Raw genomic sequence first — 19,819 nt, forward strand, 5'->3', positions numbered from 1 at the left:
ATTAAGCAGGATGCTTGACAGTAGGAATTTTACTTTCATGGGAGCTATTTTAGAACAAATAATCACATGAAGAAAGGAATTTCAACAACAATGTCACAGTAAGATTTATATTTTGGCAGAATCTCTCAATATTTCAGAGAAAATTGTATGATTAAGATTAATACCACCGCCGGGCGCGGTGGCTCACGCCTGTAATCCCAGCACTTTGGGAGACCGAGGTGGATGGATCACGAGGTCAGGAGATCAAGACCATCCTGGCTAAGACGGTGAAACCCCGTCTCTACTGAAAAAACAGAAAAAAATTAGCCGGGCGCGGTGGCGGCGCCTGTAGTCCAGCTACTCGGGAGGCTGAGGCAGGAGAATGGCGGGAACCCGGGAGGCGGAGCTTGCAGTGAGCCGAGATCGCGCCACTCACTCCAGCCTGGGCGACAGAGCGAGACTCCGTCTCAAAAAAAAAAAATAAATAAAAATAAAAATAAAAATAAAAAATTAATACCACCTTCAAAGAAATGCAATAGTTCAGAGAAAACTAAATATTCTTTTTGACGGCCAACTGCATATATAAGTGTACTCATTTAAGTAGAATATTCCAAATTATATTTTAGTAGTTACCATATCTACGAAATAAATACAATTTTTTTTTCTAAATTACACTTTAGAATTAGGAAAAAGGAAACTTGTATAGCTTTATCTATCTGCCAAATAAAATACAACATCAATTGTTTATTTTATATTGTCATGATTATCCCAGCTTTTAAATATAAATGTATAAGTAAATACTTTGGACATTGGTTCTCAAAGTTTAGTAGGAATAAGAGTCAATGAACGAACTGTCAGAAATGCAGGTAACTGTCCCCCACCTCTCCATGGTTTCTTGGATGGATCAAGAACTTACATTTTAACAAATTACAGTTTTCCTATCTAATTTTTGAAGCACAAAATGAACGTATTTGCCTTAAAATTGAAATCCTATTTAATCTGAAAGGCATTTTTCACTTATATTTTTAATAATCCAAGTTATTCTATGTAAGTGTTTTTTGTACTATATATTGAGAACATAATCTAATTTCATTTTCTAATCTCTATAACAGAGCCTCCTAAAAACAAGTCAGTTATGAATATGAAATGTGCTGCTCTCTATTAGATAATGAAGTTGGCTGTGAATGTTGGGTTTACACTTTCACTACCATTTATGGTGTGATTTGAGTATATCACGTAATCTCTATAGGTCTATATTAGAAAAATATTTATATTAATCCATTACTTTCTGAAGTATATGGGATGATTCCTGATATACCACACAACCATAGAAAATCTACTGAATACAGGAAGGGTGGAGGTGGAGAGGAGGTCTCAGTTTAAATGAAAGTTACAAAACATCCTCTCACAGTTTCCCAATTAAACGTTTATAAAATGTTTGCCAAAAATATCTCTTATGACACAAAATTCAAAAATCAAAAGTGTTTCAGAATTGAAAAAGGTTACTACTGAAGAGAACATTTATAAAAGTGATTATAAAAACCACACAATACGTGAGGTGATGGATGTGTTAACCTGATTATTATAATCATTTCACAATGTATATGTACAGCAAAATATCACATCATATACCTTAAATATATGCCATTTTTATTTGTCAGTCACACCTCAATAATGTTGGGGGAAAAAAAAAAAACAGTGTACAGGTGTATCTGTGGTCACTGTTACCTGCAGTAAAACATAACAGATAAGTTTATTTTTGTCTGCTTGTTGAATAGCCCTTGAAGAAAAGGAGCAATAGGGACCTGCGTGTGATTGGAAGGTTCCTGGAACTCTCCACTACAAGTCAGCTGGGATTAAAGACAGGTTGTGACCTAGACTGAGCACATCAGATATTCACCAAACTGTTAAGAAAGGGATGATGGTAGACAGAGACTTTCAATTAAGTATTATTTGAAGTTTTAAGGCAAACAAATTAGTATTGTAAAAGTTCAAAATGAGAAATAACTATAACAATATTTATATTTATTAAAAAAAAACACTGTTCCTCAAAGATCAACTGGAGAAAAACATAAGCATAACATTCACAATAGAGAAAATACAATATTAAAAAATGAAAAAAACAGTAGAAAAGCTATTATATTTATACTCTTAGGCTGAAAAAGGCCTTTTTAAAGTGAATATAAAATAAAATGAAAATATTTGTATGGCAGAAAACACTGCAAACAAATTAAAAGACAATAAAGTAGGAAATTATTTGCAGTATACATAATAGATGAAAATGGACTAATATTATTAAAATATTGCATGAATACACTAATGAAAATATGAACTGGTGTTTCAACAGAAAGATGGACAAAGAACTTGAACTGAATATTAACAAAGAAGAAATATAAATAATACATATTGTATGATGGCAAAAGTGAAGGAAACTATAATTCTTTTCAATCCTGGTGGGAGTATAAATTTGAATATCTCTTCAAGGAAAATATGGTACTGCAGGTTGAAAGACCTCTAATATATGCTCCATTTAGATAGCCAATTCACTTTGGAATAAAATTTCCTATCCAACAGAAGTGATATAATTCTGTCAGGTATATGTATAAATTCATTGTGCAGCTGTCTATATAATAGCAAATATATAAAGCCACCTAGCAGATCGGGCACAGTGGCTCACGCCTGTAATCCCAACACTTTGGGAGGCCGAGGCAGGCAGATCAGGAAGTCAGGAGTTTGAGACCAGCCTGGACAATGCGGTGAAACCCTGTCTCTGCTAAAAATACAAAAATTAGCTGGGCATGGTGGCGCATGTCTGTAATCCCAGCTATTCAGGAGGCTGAGGCAGGAGAATCACTTGAATCCCAGAGGCAGAGGTTGTGGTGAACCGAGATCATGCCACTGCACTCCAGCCTGGGAAATAGAGTGAGACTCCATCTCAAAAAAAAAGCAACCTATAGAGACAATAATCACGCCACTGCACTCCAGCCTGGGAGACACAGCGAGACTCTGTCTCAAAAAAAAAAAAAAAAAAAAAAGAAAAAAGAAAAAAAAAAAAGAATTGATGAGATAATTTATAGTAAAAACAGAAACTAGCACAGAAAGGAATGTAATAAAACTATAAGATGTTGATATAGAAGTATAACTTAGATATGAAAAGAGGTTCATGATATATTCTATGACAAAGTAGGATACACAATTTATATACTACATACCCACAGAAGGATCATATATATATTTAAAATATAATCTTTTCACAAAATAAAATTTATATATAGATTGCATATGTGTGTGCAAATAGTGTTAAGAGTAAAAGATATGCAACACAAAAAAAGTTTATCTTCTCTGAATTACAGGATTATGGTAATCATATTCTTCTTTATATATTTCTGTATTTTAAATTTTAAATGAACATATGTAACTTTTTGTAACCAAAACAAAATGTTTAAAGTAGTCATACCTGAGCATTTGGGAGGCCACATTATTAGCTCTCTTTTTACCCTTTCATTTACTTCACTGCTCCTATTTCTGCATAGAGCATGCCTTTGATATATTATTTAATTTATAACAATCATTGACAAAAGTAGCCTATGGCAGACAAATGAAATAAAAATGGCTTGAAGATTGAGCAATTAATTCGCTTTTTCTCACTAGACTGTAATTATTATACTGGTGTGAAAGGAAAAGAAGCTTTAGTATCAAAAGACCCGGAAATACCTAATGTAAATGACTAGTTGATAGGTGTAGCAAACCAGCATGGCACATGTATACCTATGTAACAAATCTGCACGTTGTGCACATGTACCCTAGAACTTAAAGGATTTTTAAAAAGACCCAGATTTCTATCTTTGCTCCAGATCATATTTAAGTGAGTAAGATTAGGCTTCATCTCTTTGAACTTAATTTTACTCTGTAAAATGGAAATAACAGTACCTTTCTCATAGAGTTTTTGTGGTGATCCAAATAGGCATTTGATATACGAGTGTAATATGACTCTTGCAGCCAGAGTGGAATTGTCATTATAACATCTTTAGGAAACAAATGCACAGTACAGAGATTATTAGATAAATTGAAATTTTTACACCATTATTCTACCTCAGTACTGTCCAAGTTCTGGGGCAGTATTTCTTCAGATCCGTCTTCTGCATTTTCACTCTAAATGACTAGTAACTTAGGAAGTGAGCATTGTCACCTAACTGATAGGGTTGTTTAGTGAATATCTCAGTGAATAGTGACAAGACTGTTTACCACCTAACCATGGCACATTCACATTCACATTCTAGTTTGGAAGAATATGAAGAGGTCCCAGTAAACTAGAATGAGTTCTGAGCCGTGGACATACCAAAATCTTTCAAGTGGAAGTGTTATGCATATGAAAGTCAAGTTCCTTCTTAATGCTTTCTTGAGCCTTATATACACCCCTGTTTTCTAGAACATTGAGGTCATTTGTTTGAATATTAACAGATTCCTTTATCTTTCAAAGGATTTGGTGCAGTTTAAAACAGAAAGTACCTTACAAATGGATACTAAACTGTAATAAAAACTTCAACCAACGTAAAAGTTAATATAATTTTGCATTCCAACTTGGATGAATCAATTAGGAGGTACTAGTAACTATTAGTAATCGTCAGCATGTATGCATTAGCAAACAGCAACCTATATGATATTCAGTGGAGGAGTTTATGATGCTACGGAAGCCAAAGTTGAGTGTGCAATGACAACGTCAGGGAGCTACAGAGAATCAGGAGTCATTCCCTTCCTTGATTATTCATATGCCTAAAAGGCATTCCCTTCTGACTTAACAGAAGAAGGATGATACAAGATATCTCTTTCTAGGAGAAATTACAAGATGACAAAGAGTTTTGGGGTTTCTCCTGCACTCTATAACTCTCTTTGGGTTATGAAGAGTCATAACATGAGGTGAGCACTTAGGGGAGAATTGACAACTTTATGTTTTACACACATAGTTATTATTTTTTAAAAAACCTCAATTTTCTCTTGTTTCTCTACTTTGACTAGGGGTTGTGCAGATGCCCATTAGGGAAAAGGTGCAAGTGCATGCAAGTTGTCCCACTTGTAATACCCAGAGGGTCAATAATAAGTGCGAAGCAGAAGAGGCATCTGGGATTAATACCATTCATGGTTCTGGACTTGTTGATGAGCGGAATTTAAAAATCTATAAAAATATCTAAAAAATCTATAAAACCAGTGCCAACAGTCTCTTCAAACAACTCTCTTAAGTTAGTGGCCATGTTATATATAAATGTGATACATTTAATAATTTTATGAAGTTGAAAATCACGTGGAAATGCATAGACTTGAATTATGAAAAATGTTCTTTTACCCAGGAGCATACACTCATCAAATAATAATAATCAGAACTGTAATAATAGGCAAGAATAGATCAAAAGAAACATCTGATCACAATATAAGCCTTATCCAGAATGCTTGGGATTAAATGTGTTCTGGATTTTGGATTTGTTTGTATGTTTTTGAAATAGTTGTATTTTACTGGTTGAGCAACGTTAATCCAAAAATCCAAAATCCAAAATGCTTCAATGAACATTTCCTTTGAAAGTCATGTTAATACCCAAAGAGTTTCATATTTTGGAGCACTTTGGATTTTGGAGTGTTGGCATAGGGATACTCAACCTGTATCATATTTTCATGAAGTAGCCACAAAGGGTCATAGGCAAGTCTGGTTACTTGTCCGATAGATCTGTATTTTGGTGGAGAGGGGAAAAAATTACCTAATGTTCAAACTGGAAAACAAGGAATGTTTATAAATTTTAACTGTCCATATAATATCTTTAAAAGTTTATGAAATTTTTAACTGTCCATATACTATCTTTTTTTGTTTTTGTTGTTGAGACAGAGTCTCGCTCTGTCGCCCAGGCTGGAGTGCAGTGGCCGGATCTCAGCTCACTGCAAGCTCCGCCTCTCGGGTTCACGCCATTCTCCTGCCTCAGCCTCCCGAGTAGCTGGGACTATAGGCGCTCGCCACCTCGCCCGGCTAGTTTTTTGTATTTTTAAAGTAGAGACGGGGTTTCACCATGTCAGCCAGGATGGTCTCGATCTCCTGACCTCGTGATCCGCCCGTCTCGGCCTCCCAAAGTGCTGGGATTACAGGCTTGAGCCACCGCGGCCGGCCCCCATATACTATCTTTAAAGTTTGACTCAAGTAATACCTCATATTTGAAAACATGTACATTACAACAGATAATTTTATAAGGTAAAGCATAAGGAGGATTACTTGCTCAAATGGTCAGATTAACAATATAAGAAATTTACTAAAATGTTTTAAAATGAAATATTTATCATAATTTTCATTACACACATCATCTCTGTGTCCTAAGAAAACAAATAATAAATTGGCATTAATCTCTCATAAAGTAGTTACCAAAGTCAATAACTGCATACTACCATTAGTTGCTGAGTTATTCTTCCCCTAAAATAGCAAAGAAACTTGCATATTCTCATTCCTTCCTATGTAAAAATGACAGTTGTATAACACGTGAACTTGTAGGTTCTTTCGTTTTCTTCAGCTATCTATGGTGGGCAAATCTGTACATTTAAAAAATATATTCTAATTATTTAAAAACACTTTCTTTTAAGCAAAAATCGGGTGAGGTGGCAGAATAAACAAAATTTTGGACTTGGGAAAAATTCCAATACATAGTTATAAAATTCACTTTTAAAATCCCCCTTTGACAGAGAGTCATCAATATATACAGAAATTCAAATGTATCCTTCCAAGGAATCAAGATTTGTAAATGTTTCACATAACCTCAGCAATCCATTTTACCTAATGTTTCAGTGAAGGTGTGAGAGTCAGGATTCTTTCACCCTCAGGCCACCCATCATCTGTGTCTACACCAACCTGATGTGCCACAGATAGGGAACCCTGGAATTAGATATTTAAATTTCAGCTTAATATTGGAAGTTTCTAATTGGAAATTTTAAATTTTAATTTTCAGTTGAATTTGTGTCTGAGAAGTTCTATCGCAAATGCTGAAAATAATGCCATAATAGAGAACAGACTCTTTTTATATCTATTAACAGCATAAAATCTTATTTTTTTCAGTCACTTCTTTTTAGTTCGTTACCTGTTTTAATTAAACAAAAAACAAAAAACAAAAATATCAAAATCTAAGTAGGCTCTTAGGAAATTTTAAATATTCATTTACTCTCTAATGTAATACCAAAGTAGACAATCAGTTACTTCTGCATAATCAACACACTGGAAAACAAAGTACTTTATACGTACTGATTTCCTGCACAGAAAACTACTTGCTTGACTTTTCTGGAAGGGGATCCTCATTGATTTCGCTTTGGCAAATGGCAAAATAATTTCAGAAATATTAATTCAAACCTTTTTCCCTATATGATTGCAAAAACAGTACTATGCAGGTGAAGCCAAAAATAACAAAATAACAAATGCAATTATTCACTGAATATTAAGGCAATTCTAAGGAACTAAAATTGATTACTTGAATATTCCAATATACAGAACAGTAGAGTAATGGTTCTCAAATCAGAGTTGATTTGCCAATGATAGATCCTCCCCCACCTTCCAATCACACAGTCCCCTGTTGCTCCTTTTGTTCACTTTTCAGAATCGTGGCACTAGTGAGTAGAGGTAAGGAATGCTGCTAATCATTCTACAAGGCACAGAACATTCCCCTGAAAAAAGGAAAAAAAAAAATATTTTTTTTTCCTTTTTTCAGTTAGGCTTGAGCTGAATTTATTATTATTATTTGAAGGAGATTCATTTTTTTTCTTCCTCTAATGTTTCCATTTACAAAGAAACCCTTTATTTATTTGCCTCTGTTCTTTTCATTTAATTATGTCCCTTTACACCGAAGAGTTAGAAACATGTTTTTCTACCTGCTGCAAGGGGTTATATGAAAGACCAGTATTAAGCCAAAATTCCAAAAAAGGAATTATCCAGGCTGATGTGTCAATAGTGCCGCTATTGGGAAACCCTGCAGTTAAGTAAGAGTGGGCCTTGTCAGATATAATAAGTTAGCTGTATAGGTAATTTATTAGCCTCTTAACACATCGGAAAGTTGAAATTTGCTTGAATTTCACCGTGTAAAATCAGGTAGAAATGTCAGAATGAGTTAATGAATGAATCTAAAATACCACTAGCAACTAGATTTAGTAAATGTTCCTAGGGAGAATTATTTATTGACCAGGGTAACATATTATTTTCTTTTTACATAGGCATTTCTCAACAGTGATCCTTCGTTTCATAAAGAGAAGAGAATGGAGCAGTTCAGACATAGTATTCCTAGGTAAGTAAATATAAAACATTTCAAAATTATTTTCCTTTGCTTGCCTATAATTTCAAAAACAACTTTATATCCTTTCCCTAAAGGTTTATTCATAAAATTCTTTTGAAACTAAAAAGTATAATGTGTTATTAAAATATTTCTGTTCAGTAAAATTTACTTTCTTCTTTGATATTTTAAAGATCGATTTATGTCAATGCTGTTTAGTGCTAAATGTAGTATTAAAGATGCCACTTTGAAAAAAAAAACCTTCTAATTAATAAAGTGAACAAATCATGAGTATATGGTGTGATGAATTTTTGCAAAGTGAAAAAATCCCTATAGTCATATCTAGATCAAGATACAGAACACTGACCACATCTTAGAAGCCATCTTTATTCTCATTTCTCTTCACAAAATGTAATCAAGAATTGTTGACTTCTACCAACATAAGTAGTTTTTAGTTTTTCAATTTACATAAGTGAAATCCTATAGTATATAATCTTCAGTGTTTGAATATTCTTCTTCTCAACCTTATCATGTAAAGCAATTGGTTTCCCTGCTGACTGGTTTTCCATTACACGAACTACTGCAATTTATTAATCTAGTTTATTCTCTACATGTCTTTTAATGGACACAGTATGCATTGTTATCAGCAGAGGGTGTATAAACAGAAATGGAATTGATGCAGAAATCAGGGCAGTGAAGTAAATGAAAGGGTAAAATGAGAGCTAATAATATGGCCTCCCAAAATGCTCAGGTATGATTACTTAGAACATTTAGCATTGGTTATAAAAAGTTACATATATTCATCATTTAAATTTTAAAATACAGAAATGTATAAAGAAGAGCATGATTACCTTAATCCTGCAATTTGGAGAAGATAACTTTTTTGTGTGTTGCATATCTTTTACTCTTAACACTACATGCACACACATGCAATCTATATATACATTTTGTGAAAAGATTACATTTTAAATATATATGATCCGTGTGTGTGTGTAGTATATAAATTCTGTATCCTACTTTGTCATAATCATGAACTTCCTTTCAAATCTAAGTTATACATCTGTATCATCATCTTATAGTTTTATTACATTCCTTTCTGTGCTAATTTCTGTTTTTACTATGAATTATCTCATCAATTCTTTATTATTGTCTGAATAGGTTGCTTTTTACATTCACCATTATATAGACAGCTGCACAATGAATTTATACATATACCTGACAGAATTATATCACTTCTGTTGGATAGGAAATTTTATTCCAAAGTGAATTGGCTATCTAAATGGAGCATGTATTAGAGGGCTTTCAACTTGCAATACCACATCTTCCTTGAATATATGTACACATTTATACTCCCACCAGGATTGAAAAGAATTATAATTTTCTTCACTTTTGCCATCATGCAATATGTAGCATTTATTTATATCTCTTCTTTGTTAATATTCAGTTCAAGTTCTTTGCCCATCTTTCTACTGAAGCACCAGTTTGTTTCTCATTAGTGTATTCATGCACTATTTTAAGAGTATTAGTCCATTTTTATCCATTATGTATATTGCAAATAATTTCCTATTTTATTGTCTTTTGTTTGCAGTGTTTTCTGCCATACACATATTTTCATTTTATTTTATATTCACTTTTAGAAAGGCCTTTTTCTGGCCGGGCGCGGTGGCTCAATCCTGTAATCCCAGCACTTTGGGAGGCCGAGACGGGCGGATCACTAGGTCAGGAGATCGAGACCATCCTGGCTAACACGGTGAAACCCCGTCTCTACTAAAAAATACAAAAAAAAAACTAGCCGGGCGAGGTGGCGGGCGCCTGTAGTCCCAGCTACTCAGGAGGCTGAGACAGGAGAATGGCGGGAACCCGGGAGGCGGAGCTTGCAGTGAGCTGAGATCTGGCCACTGCACTCCAGCCTGGGCGACAGAGCGAGACTCCGTCTCAAAAAAAAAAAAAAAAAGAAAGGCCTTTTTCAGCCTAAGAGTATAAATAATAACTTTTCTACTGTTTTTTTTTTTCATTTTTTATAATGCATTTTCTCTATTGTGAACTACATGACTACATATGTTGTTGGTTCTTTTTCTGGACTTTTGGATTTGTTTCATTGATCCTTTTGTCTGACGTTATGCTAAAACCATACTATAACAGCTTTATAATTAGCCTTGATGCTAAGCATATTATTTGGCGTATACCTGTGACAGCACAAATTTTTATATTATTTATATACAAAAATTTTTGAAATTTTATTTTCTTCTTCTATGACTAATTTCAATTGTGTTTTTGAAAAAAAACCTGTGGTACTTGATGGCATTAAATAACGTATGTCAACATAGCCTAGTACTGTATACGCTGACACTCAAAGATAGCTATAGTTAGTAATAGCCGTAGTAGTGGAAATTATAGTAAACATGTCAGCAGTAATTATATTAGTGGATATTTATTAAACTGTGTAATAGGTTCAATTCTCAAAGCATACTTCAATATTTTCACTCACTTAAAACCTATATTATTTGTGAAATCTAAATTTCCCCGATCAAATGTACACACTACTTAAGGTAACACAATGCAGACCCAAAGATACACATCTAACACAATGTCTGACAGAGTTTTGGGTTTTCTAAGAGAGAACAAGCTTTGGAGGACCATACATGTATGGTATAAAATAACACTAAGCGTATGTGTTTTGGGCAATGATATACTTGTGCTTCAATCTGTCCTTCTCCAGATACTATCTCTGTAACCTTTGAGGCTCACTTCCTCATTTGAAATATGAAGACTGCTGAAACAACGAAACGAGCTACTGTGAAATAAGGTATGCAAATAGCCCAGTGCTTGATTATACTAGGTTTCTGTCCTAAGTTCTTCTCAAGTTTATTTGTATTTTATTTTATTTTTTTCCTTTTTTCAGTTAGGCTTGAGCTGAATTTATTATTATTATTTGAAGGAGATTCATTTTTTTCTTCCTCTAATGTTTCCATTTACAAAGAAACTCTATATTTTTTTTGCCTCTGTTCTTTTTATTTAATTATGTCCCTTTACACAGAAGAGTTAGAAACATGTTTTTCTACCTGCTGCAAGGGGTTATATGAAAGACCAGTATTAAGCCAAACATGTGAACCTTTTCTCAAATAGGTGTGATGTGTTCAGAAGCAAGGTAATTCCAAGGTGAAGTCATCAGATTCCTTATTACTCCCCTAAAAGGACATCTTTTTAGGATCTGGAGGCCTCGATAATCAGGATCCATTAAGTTTGTTAGAAAAGACTGAGTGAAAAGAGAGAGTCAAAAAAGAAAAAGAGGATTATCAGAGAGGAAATATACCTGGAAAACAAGGAGGAAATCAGGAGACAGAATAAAGTTTCAGAAACTGGGACTCATGATGTTTTACCGATTTTCAAAGTGATTACAATATGCCCCCTCTTATGCAAGATGCTGGGCCAACACAAAAATCAACAGTTGCCACCATCCTTGATCTGCCTCATTTTGGCAAAGAATCAGTTGCATCTAGAGTTGAGACATTCCTAAGCATCTTGTAGTCCGGAGCTCTCAAAGGCATGAACAAGCCTTTTTCTTAAAACAATCACAGCAAATACCATTCCATACATTTAAACACAATGCATTATAGCCAAAAAGAAAGAGCCTGTTTCCATAGTATTTAAGGGTTTACTTAGAGTGTCTTCAAGGGGAGGAAGATCAAAGTAAGAGATGTCACAAGAGCTAAAGTAAATGACAACAGCGAAAGAGATTAGAAGCCCATTCATACTTTCCTCTCCAGCTCTGCTGTTGCTATTCCCGAAGTTCATACTTTAATTACCTTGTTGTAGGAAATTATGGTGAGATCAAACTGTTTTCCCTACTGCTGCTTCTCTCCCTCCCCATGCATCCCATATACACCAGCTGATCACTGTTTTTGAAGTATCACTCTTATCTGGTACTTCCTTCCTCAAAGGTCTCTCCTGGCATCCTACTAACTGATGAATAAAGCTTATATACATTCTGGATGTCCTAGGAAGTTTTTTAAATAAATGTAGTTAGTGATAAAAATAACACCTCAAAGCCTATGGTTCCCCATCTATGAAATGTAGATAATAAAACATACTTTGCAAAGCTATTGTGTGCATAAATATGATGATATTTGTAAAAATCATAAGAAGAAGGCAGGTATACTAGGAAGCCACTTGAATCTCATACAATATTTTAAATAAATAACAAAGTAGGGAAAATACGATTTTAAAACTTTTATTGAATGACTACTATGTGCCAAGGAATATTCAAGGCATGCTACTTGTAAACAATGTCTCTCCTTTCACAGAGTTCATAAGAGTTTACATTTATTTTGAGAGCTCAAGAATATTAATTATCAGCTCCTTAGAATCTGTTATTCCCAAAGAACTTGTGAATTTTGAGGCACACCTGCTTTGTGTACTGCAATTAATTCCAGATGAATTTCTTGTTGCTTGCTTACATGCCTTTGGTTCTAAAGAATTCCAGATTAGTTACTAAAGTGGCAGGGTGGGGAATTTGTTGCTATGAAACAATGTTGAGTAAAACAAAATTGAATTATTTAACCAGAAATACTGTGTCTTAAAACACAAAAATTCAATTTCGCAGTTTTACTAGCCCTTGAGCTGTTAAATTTCTCAGTTAAATGGGTAACTAAAACCCATTAAGAATTTATTTCAAAGTACGGCTGGGTACGGTGGCTCACGTCTGTAATCCCAGTACTTTGGGAGGCTGAGGCAGGCAGATCACCCGAGGTCAGGAGTTTGAGACAAGCCTGGCCAACATGGTGAAACCCCATCTCTACTAATAATACAAAAATGAGCCGAAGCGTGGTGGCGGGCACATGTACTTTCTCCCTTGTAGCATACCAGGCAAATGGTGTTCAGTGAAGAAATAAATGAAAGAAGAGGATTGGTATGGATAATTTGCTTTCATTTTTCGTGTCATGAAGTAACTATAAATAATACTTTCCTGGCTGGGCATGGTGGCTCACACCTGTAATCCCAGCACATGGGAGGATAGCATGAGCCCAAGAGTTTGAGACCGGCAAGACCCCATCTCTCTATATATATTTTTAAAAAACCAAAATTAGACATAGTGGTGCACCTCTGTAGTCCTAGCTACTTAGGAGGCTGAGGTGAGAGGATCACTTGAGCCCAGAAAGTCGAGGATACAGTGATCTACGATCACACTATTGCATTCCAGACTGGGCGACAGAGTGAGACCCTGCCTCGAAAATAAAATAAAATAATAATAATAATACTAGTTTCTAAATTCAAAGTAAAACATTTTTTAAAAAATTAAAGGTAATTTAATTACAATCTTATTATAGTTACCCAAAAAGTAATTATTTATAATGCTGCATTTGTTTCTTTACAGTATATAAAGTTTTAATTTAGAAGTTGTTCCCTGTTTAGTTTGAATCAAGAAATTTTAAAAAATTAACACAATTTTCCTTTTAGAGAGAACACTGAAAAACCAGTATAATATTTTCATTTCAAATAATTATTTTTATATTTAACTCTTCCACCAGATTAAGTCAATGGTAGGATAGGAACTTCACATCCCTTTAATCTGAATATTTTTCTCTATTTATTTTCACAGTCAATTACAATCAAATATGAAGTCAACTATTAGAAACGTTTTTAAAATACTAGCTTACTAAAACAAACTGCAACAAAGAAAGAAGAAAATAAAGAAAGAAGGAAAGAAGAAGGAACGAAGAAAGGAAGGAAGACATAAAGCCTGATTCAAAGTGATTTTATAAAAAGCAACAAGTTTTTATTAATGTAAATATTAATTTGTGAAAATTACATTAATGAAGACCCCTTCACCGTGTATTTTTAAATGAAAATCTTCTAAACACTTATTTGCATTTTTCTTCCTCTATGTAATGCAACGTAAATTAAAACAGATGGTTTCAGAAATGCATTCCCAAAGTTGAATAGCTACGGATATGAACAGGAAAGACAGAGTTATATTAGAACTACAATGTTACATCTCTAACCCCTTTTTATCCATAGTATATAAACTTTATCAAATTCATTACAGAGCTCTATAAGGATACCATTGATATATTCTGTTTTCCTGTAACTCTGGAATCTAAAGTTCAGAACCTTCAAGAATCTTCTTCCTGCACTCTATGTCTCTTGTATACACAGCCTTATTGAATTTCCCTGTTTGGCCCCAACCTCTTATTAGCTAAAAAAAATAATAACAGTAGTTTATACTGTCCCCAGTTCATCAGAAAGAAAGTTCTGCCACACTGGAAAACAATGGTGAAAAATACATAAGAATAGAGGTGACTGCAAAAGACCTAACGCCAAAAAGTACCAAGTGAAAAAGCAAAACCAGTGACCAAAAGTCAATTTGAAGGACCATGAATTCAGCAGCAGTGAGAATGAAATACTTAATCTGTACATCCTTCCCCTTGTGATGTTAAAATATCATTGATATAACTAGTTAAGCTTGGCCCATTGAAAGCAGGTATATAGCTCTACTTCCTTCCAAAGCTCTATTAAAATAAGTGTAATGAATTATAACCAGAGAGATAAAACGAACAGGGTTGAAAATAACGAGGAAAGATATTGGTGTCTTTTTTGAAGATGAAAAATCAATAGAGGGGGTACCACAGGAGAGAAAGCTAAATACCATGTATCTGTAGATAAGAATAACTATGAGCAACTAATCTTAAGCCCCAGATCTACAGACATATTTATTCAGCAGGTACTACACAAAATGAAGAGACAGATAAAAAATGGAGATATTGACTGAAGTTTACTTAAAGACCACTTTGTCCTTCAGATCCCCTATCTACCATCCCTGCCCAGTCAAGCAACTGCATCTTCTAAATCTTAGCTTAATCCTAAAGGCTCATTTCATGGAGAAACTGAAACAGGGGTTTCAAACTTAGGAACCCTAGGTACAGCAATTAATAGGGACAAGATGAACTGAAAGAGAGAGAGAAAGAGAGAGAGAGGGAGGGAGGGAAGGAAGGAGGGGAGGATGGGGGGAGGGCAAGAGACAGAGAGAGAGAGAGAGAGAGAGAGAATGAATATTAAGAGAAAGTCTACAGAAAGAATAGCAAATCTCCACGCCCCTTGTCTCCCCTGGCTCAATGATAGCTGACAACCAGACATATACTCCCTAACCACCAACCCCACCCACTCACCACCACACTCCCCAAAGCAATAGAAAGCTTTTTCTCTGAGAGTCTTTGTGACCAGAGGAGAAAGTTACATGCTGTTTACAGAGATTTTCCTCCCAGGGAGTCAGAGAAATCTCCCACCCACTCACCTTATATCCAAGTAGACCTAACATATAAACCGAATTAGTAAGTAAATCCTAAAAAGAAAAGCCCAGGCCCAGATGAATTGACAGGTGAATTCTAGAAAATAACTAAAAAAATATACTACCAATTCTATACAAACACTTTCCAAAAATATATTAGGAAAAACAACAACAAAAAAATCCATGTCCCATCTTATTCTATGAGATCATTACTACCTTGATACCAAAGTCCAAGAAACACATGGAGACAAAAAAATTTCTTAAAGGCTTATGTTTATTAGAAACACAGAGGCAAAACATTTCTTAGCAAAACAACAAAATGAATCCAGCCATACAGAAAAAGATTATAATCCATGAAAAAGTAGGATTTATCCCAGAAATGCAAGGTTAATCTAATGTGTGAAAATCAGTTTATACAAGAAACCATATTAACAAAGAAAAAATGATATAATAATCTACATAAAAGTACAAAAAAGGATTTAACAAAATCCAACACTCAATTCTGATTAAACACTCTCAGTAAGCTAGAAATAGAATGGAATCTTCTCAACCTAATAAAGGACATCTATGAAAAACCCACAGCTAGTATCCTACTTGAGGGAAGGTTAACTGCTATCCCCCTGTTATATGGAACAAGGCAAGGAAATCTGCTTGCACTACTTTAATCAAATATGGAGGCTATAGCTATTATAATGATGCAAATTAATTCATTTATTGACTAACAGCATCCAGATTGGAAAAAAAGTGGTAAAACTAGCCAGGCACAGTGGCTCACACTTGTAATCCCAGCACTTTGGGAGGCTTAGGCAGATAGATCACTTGAGTCCAGGAATTCAAGACAAGCTTGGGCAGGATAGTAAGACCCTGTCTCTACAAAAAAATACAGAAAGTAGCTGAGTGTGGTAGTGCACTTGTAGTTCCAGCTACTTGGGAGGCTAGGGTGGTAGGATCACTCGGGCCTGGGGAGGTTGGATTTGCAATGAGCAGTGATCACACCACTGCACTCCAGCCTGGGCAACAGAGTGAGACCCTGTCTCAAAAAAACAACAAAGTAGTAAAATTACCTTTATTTATTCATGGACTATATGTTTCTGAATGTATAAAATCTTAAGGAATTTACAGAATCTTTTTCATAGAACTAATAAATAAGTTTAGCAAGGTCACAGGATACAAGACCAACACACAAAAATCAACTGAATTTTATATACTAGCAATGAAAAATCACAAAATGAAATCAAGAAAACAATTTCATTCACAGCCCAAAAGAATAAATGACTTGGGAATAAATTTAAAGAAGCCTAAGACCTGTACAGTGAAAATTATAAAACTTTGCTAAGAGATACTAAAGATCTAAATAAATAAAGACCCACCATGTTCATAGATTCAAGCAGTCAATTTTAAGTTGACACTTCTCCTAAGGTTAATGTATAAATAAATGCAATCCCTATCAAAATCCCAACAGGTCTCAAACTTTCTCTAAAGCTACAGGAATGAAGACAGTGTGTGTGTTAGTCTTTTTTGTATTGCTATAAAGGAATACCAAATGCTGGTGCCACGCAGAACTGTGGTAATTTATGCAGAACCCAGGTAAGCAGTTTATAAAGAAAGAGATTTATTTGGCTCACAGTTTAATATGGCACCAGCATTTGCTTGGTTTCTGGTGAAGCTTCCTGAAGCTTTTACTCATGGTAGGAGGTGTAGAGGCAGGCAGTATCTCACACGATGAGGGAGGGAGCAAGAGAGAGAAGGGGACATCCCAGACTCTTACACAAACATATCTTGTGTGAACTAATGGAACAAGAAATTACTCGTGAACAAGTGGATGGAGCTAAGTCATTCATGAGGGATCCAGCCCCATGATCCAATGCCTCCCACCAGGCCCCACCTTCAACACTAGGGATCATATTTTAACATGAGATTTGTACATACAGTGGAACCATATCGGTGTGCTATTGACTTAGAGATAGACTGATAGATCAGAAGAGAGAATCCAGAAACACCCATCAAAATTAAAAAAACAAAACCAACTTACATTTATGGTGAAAAGACTAAAGCAAAGTAATGGGGAAAGGATAGCCTATGTTAGAATAATTGGTTAATCATATGCAAAGACAAAAACAAAACAATAAAAATACTTAAAATACTTACAACCCTCATTTCTCACCATACTCATAAACTAACATAAAATATCATATACCTAAATGTAAGCATTAAAACTATGAAGCTGTTAGAACAAAATGAAGTTTTGTTCTTGTGAATTTCTTAGACGTGACATCAAAGCTGAAAATTTTTACTCTACAAAGGACACCATTAAGAAAATTAAAAGACAATCCCAAAATGTAGATGAAAGTTTTGCAAGTCATATATCTGATAAAGGCCTTCTATCTAGAATAAAGGAATAACACTTCCCAATAAACTACATGACAAACAACCCAAGGAAAAAAGAAAGGGCAAAATATTTTAATAGAAATTACACCAAAAATTGTATTTAAATGGCAAACAGACACACGAAAAGATGCTCAACATATTAGTTATTAGGGTGAATTTTGTAAATTAAACTACAACAAATGATCACTATCTTTACACATTAGAATAGCTGTAATCCAAAAGAATTACAACATAAAATATAGGTGAAGATGTGGAATATTTGGAACTCTTGTATATATTGTTAATGAGAATATAAAATATATACTATTTCATAAGCTAGTTTGACAGTTTCTTGAAAAATCATAATACACAAAATATGGCCTCTAATTTCACTGCTAGTTGTCTACCCAAGTGAAATAAATATATGTCCCCAGGAAGACTTGTATATGACTATTCATAGTCATATTACACATAACAGCATCAAACTGGAAAATTCCTAAATCAATCAATTGGCTATATAGATACATAAAATAGGTTATAGGAATGCAATAAAATACTACTCAGCAAATCAAACCGTGGATACATACTACCACACGAATGAGCATCAAAAACATTATGTGGTGAAAGAAGCCAGACACAAAAGACTACGTTTTGTAGAATCTCATTTATAGGGCATTTCTGGAAAATGCAAAACTATAGAAAGTGAAAGCCAACTGGAAGTTAGTTGCCTGGGGCTGGGGGTGGAAGCAAAGACTGACTGCACAGGCACAAGGGAGCATTTTGTGATCGTAAAGACATTGGAAAATTGAATTGTAGTAATTGTTGCACATCTATAAATCATTATCCACTTACAGTGAGTAAATTTTATGGTATGTAAATTATACCATGACATATGGCATACTTCCATAAAATGAAGAAAAATGCTAAGAAAGAGAAAGCATACAGACCAGGAAATTGTTCTCTAGCACTGGAGAGCAAGGCGCTGTACATAAGCCTTGAAACTAACTAGTCACTTGTGGCAGAAAAATAGAGGCTGCCAGGAAAGAACAGAGAAAAAAAATGGAATTTTAGACTATTATATTTGTTGCCAATTTTCAGTGGAGTTTTACAACCACTTTAGAAACTGTAAAGATAATTGATGGTAGAGACAATCAAAATAATTATTCATTAAAATAACTGTAAAATCATGTGTAAGAAAAAAGTAATAATAAATAATACAGTGCTGCAAAAAAATAAACAACAAACTTGTATTTACCCCCAAACTTAGATAAAGCATAACTCCTTTAAGATGATGAACAGATGAGACTGGAATTGAGGAGGAAGAAAAGAGTGAATGGGGGTTTGGGGGAAGAGTAAAAGCAGGAATAAGAGCCCAGATCTTTGTCTTCTGTAATAATAAGCCATACGTAAAATCTCAATGTGAAAAATCATCAAAGAGTACCAAAAGTATAATATTTGGGAATATGGACATAATTACCAATAGCAACCATAAAGAAACCTGAAAGACACTGTCTTTGGAGAACACAACTAAAGAATAGGCAGAGGACAGCTTTTCATTAGTAGCCCAGTGAAGCTGTTTTACTTTTAACTATTTTCACATACCATTTGATTTTTAAAAATTGACTTCAGCACAATCAAAATACATAACTCAATATTTTAGAGCATATAATGACACTAGAGTGGAAATGTTTTAATTGTCTCCATAATTCAGATTCTACTTTTTTCTTTTTTTTTCCTGTCTCCCAGGCTGGAGAGCGGGTGCAATCAGAGCCCACTGCAGCCTGGAGCTCCTGGGCTCAAGCAATCCTCCCACTTCAACCTACCAAGCAGCTGGGATTACAGGCATGTGTCACCATGCCTAATTAATTTTTAAAATTTTTTGTAGAAATGGGATCTCACTCTGTTGCCC

The 19,819-nt window shown here is 34.5% G+C and overlaps 1 protein-coding gene across 3 annotated transcripts in view; it reads right to left on the reverse strand.

Moving 5' to 3' along the window:
- Window positions 1-19,819, reverse strand: part of VEGFC (vascular endothelial growth factor C) — a 122,354-nt gene that overhangs the window by 40,992 nt on the left and 61,543 nt on the right. The window contains exon 1 of one of the 3 annotated variants that reach the window (XM_074040784.1): window positions 3,910-4,004. The exons of the other annotated variants lie outside the window; for them this stretch is intronic. The gene's annotated coding sequence lies outside the window, so the exon portion shown is untranslated. Of the gene's footprint in view, window positions 1-3,909; window positions 4,005-19,819 lie in introns of those variants that run through there. 3 annotated transcript variants of the gene reach the window in all.

This window comes from Macaca fascicularis, chromosome 5 (genome assembly GCF_037993035.2).
Source record: "Macaca fascicularis isolate 582-1 chromosome 5, T2T-MFA8v1.1".
NCBI classification, from domain to species: Eukaryota; Metazoa; Chordata; class Mammalia; order Primates; family Cercopithecidae; genus Macaca; species Macaca fascicularis.